This window comes from Pinus tabuliformis, chromosome 5_2 (genome assembly GCF_031772625.1).
Source record: "Pinus tabuliformis cultivar Carrire ecotype Pingquan chromosome 5_2, CPIR1, whole genome shotgun sequence".
In the NCBI taxonomy this organism is placed as follows: Eukaryota; Viridiplantae; Streptophyta; class Pinopsida; order Pinales; family Pinaceae; genus Pinus; species Pinus tabuliformis.
This window is the reverse complement of record NC_142306.1, coordinates 227786163-227790231: the sequence shown is the minus strand read 5'-3', so window position 1 is coordinate 227790231 and position 4069 is coordinate 227786163.

The following is a 4069-nucleotide window of genomic DNA, read 5'->3' as shown; positions in this document are numbered from 1 at the left end:
CTCCTAGCGGTTAAGCTACACCAAAATTTCAACCTCCGCGGCATGCTCCAGTAGTCGAGACATTCACGACATTAATACAAGAGTCATTTAAAATGATTTTCACTGGGTGGTCGGCTCCACGCTCACTGTAGCACTTGCAGCAATGTCTGGTTGCAGGACATTGAATACCAGATCTCACACTGGCACCCCAAACTTCACATGCAGCACTCACTAAATGCAACAGTCTTCAGCAACTTCGCTACCACGGTCACGAACAACAACTTGATGACTTCTCTGAACAGCTCTTGCCACAGTCGTGCAACCGCTCCTCAATCCTCCTTTTCCACTGCATGAGCCACTACAAACTCGAAAATCCTTTTAGTAATATTTGTTTATGAAGAGCGATCCAAAGAAACACAGCTTCTCCGACGAGCTCAGTTCACATAAACAATGGTGACAAGCACCAAACAATATACTTGTTTTCTCGTTGACTTAATCACAATACAACAGTCCCACATGACCAGTGGACTATCCAATGACTGAAGTGAATACAGATAAGAAGAAGCGTGGACTATCCAATGACAGGCATAATCCAAAGGTTGGCTCAGTCGTTATACCTTGCCACCTTATCTATATTTTCAAAGTAGACCATAGTTCAATTCGTTGTTTTGTTGAATATTTGTTTTTAAGATAAGCGTTCGGTTGTTTTCACATCAGATTAGGAAGGTGTAGGCATATGCCATCAACGCTGGAAGCTTGTTCGGTCTAATTGTCAAGCTAGCAATTTTCAAACATTGATCAGTAGGTTAGTTACCATGTACTTGTTCAATATGTTCGCACTGAAATTTTCTCGTCATCCTTATAGGCTTTTTCATGTGAATGGCAAGTTTATCAATATTTTTTTGGCAAATTCTAATCAGCCTGCAAGTACTTTACAAACCTCATGAGGTCTCTCAAAGAAGAACGAAAAATCTATGACAGAATGTTGCAAAAATTTGCACTAAGATCAATAAAATATTTTCTTCTTGATCTGCCCATTGGAAAATGACAAAGGTCCAGTCTCGACGAAGGCCCACATTTGTAGTTGTGGTTTGATATGAGCGTTCTCCTCAAAGATGAATAAGATGGTGATTCCAATGTTTTCCTATTTCCTCATAATTAAGCTTTGTTTTGTGTATACGCCAACTTATGCCTCCAATGAAGCTGACAAAGCCTTAATCAGATCATCTAACAATGACATAGCTGACTTAATTGAGTAATTTGATTATAACATACTAGTTAGGCACAGTGACTCTGATTTATTGACAACATGGTGGCAAACTGAATATATTGACAGAACGTATGATTATGTATTCCAAGACTCCAAATCCCTGTAACTATTCAAAGATTCAATGGGAGTGATAGTTTTTTGCAAACTTGGTTCGACCATAGTATTAGTTAGGACTTTTGTTAACTCCAATATTGTAATTTAAAAGGTGTTTTTTCCAATTTACTCTTCATTTCTTCCGGATACAAAATTGTGATGTTTTAGTAGCTATGATTATTTGCTATGGCGATTTTGGGTAGACTTAAAAGTAAAATTATTTCTTTGTTTCTGAATGATTTAGTAGCTATGATGATTTGCTATGGCGATTTTGTGTTGAAAGAATGGTAAAATCATTTCTTTGTTTCCAAAAATAATTGGCATTGTTGTTAACTTTTTCTGAAGAGAGTAGAAAATCGGGTGGTTTCTCAATTCCTGAGTTAAGCACTAAAGAGTTAGATTCTTGAGATGAAGGATGTCATTTACGTTTTTTCTTGTTATAATTGTTCTTAGCATAATTGTCATTGTTTGGTGAAATAACTCAATCTTTACTAAAACATCCTTTACCATAGTTGCAGAATTGCATCAACTAATAAACAACTAGTATTAGACAATTCGTTGCCATTAGTGCTTAGCATGGACTCTGCCGATACCATCTATTTTTCAACAACAACAATGGTCACACACTTGCAACAGTTTGTGATACACACTGTGTCAACCCAGGAGAATTTCTTTTCGGCTAACTTGCTAATTTTTTGGTAATTATATGGGCAGGGACTACCGCTCCCTGCAAATATTGTTTAAATATAATAAATGCGCTATACCACCCCATTCGACATTAATAGATAGATAACTCCAAAATATTGATGCCCATGCATCCTGTGTGTTGTACTGCATGCAACCTTTTTGTCGGTATTGCTTAGGGGCCATTGTCCTGTCTGTCACAATAATTTATTTTAAGAACTCATAATACAGTTATAAGCCTTTTACAGATTTGATTGATCTTATTGATGGCCTTACTATGGCCTTACTATGTTGAGGAACTCCGTTTATGCTTATGTATACTTGATTTGTTGTTTATGCTTATGTATAATTGATTTGTTTAGGAAAATGTACAGTATACCAATTCCGATTTGGCATCTTGTGGGCCATAAGAATAAGCATTCCAGCATTGGGTCGTGAGATTCTAATTGCTTCAAAAACCTGTTAGGTCTATATTTAACAACTTGGAAATTGTTATTAATCCACATTGAAAAATAAGAAAAGTGACTTTTTTACATAATCGATTTGATTTGTTTAGGAAAATGAACAGTATACCAATTCCGATTTGGCATCTTGTGGGCCATAAGTATAACTATTCCAGCTTCGGTAGTGAGGTTCTAATTGCTTCAGAATCTGTTAGGTCTATATTTAACAACTTGGGAATTGTTATTAATCCATTTTGAAATATAAGAAAAGTGAACATTATTTTACCTTATTATATTTGTGTAGAGAAATTATGTTGCAATCATTTATACTTAAAATGTTATGAACTTCAATTAAGTGTACCTTTTTTATAAATTTTATTAAAATTTTGAAAAAATACCTATTAAATTGATTTTATTTTGAATTTTTTTTTAAAGTTTATTAAAGCTAATTTTGAAAAAATAACTATTAAATTGATTTTATTTTGAATTTTTTTATAAAGTTTATTAAAGTTTTGAAAAAGTAACTACTAAATTGATTTTATTTTGGAAATTAAAAATAATTATTGAAATTTGAATTTCATTCATTAGAAATAAAAATTAGTTAAAAATAAAAAATTAAATTAGTTTAAAAATCAAAAAAAAAAAATTCAATGTGTTACTAAGTGTTATACACACTAGAAATCTCAATATCTATGTAAAAGAGTACACAAGTCATTCTCAATATTTATAAAAATTTCATTATTTATAAAAATTAAATATATATATATATATATATATATATATATATATATATATATATTTATTTGCCACCCAGTGTCATAATGGTACACATCAAATCTCAATATTTATAGAAATTTCATTATATATATATATATATAATAAAAAATAAAAATAAAAATCATTTCTAAATAAGTGCGTCCAACTCATATTTGATAATTAATACTTAATTTTTGAAAATAATTTACAAAGTTTGCTCAAATTTTTGAAAATTTTTACAACCACATCTTTTTTATTGTACGATGTTTTATTGGTGGTTTAATTAATATATACATATATATATAACCACCAATAAAACATCTTACAATAAAAATGATGTGATTATAACTATGAAAATACTCTATATATAGATGCAATTTTATATATAATATTAACATATACAATCTACTTAATATAAAAAATAAAAAAAAAATATTAAAATTATTACTAAGTTATAATGAATTTATTTTAACAAATTCTCTTTTAAGCCTAGGACTCCAATACTATTGCAACAATTACAGAAATGATTCGACAAACACATTTGCCATATTCTATCACTTCCTATATCAATATAGAGATATTTTTTAAAATGCAATCTAAGGTCTTCCTCTAAACTCTTGTTGCATTTGAGTTCCTTCTAACTTTAATACAACTTATAAATAATCAATATTTGAGTTGATATATATATATATATATATATATATATATATAGAAAGTGCTTTTTACTTTCATAAATTAAATTATAATTGGAATTGATATTATAGTCTCAATTTTACATTTAATGAGTATCTAATCTATTAATAACTTAAAGTCTCCTAGTACTTATACATATTTTTTTATTTCT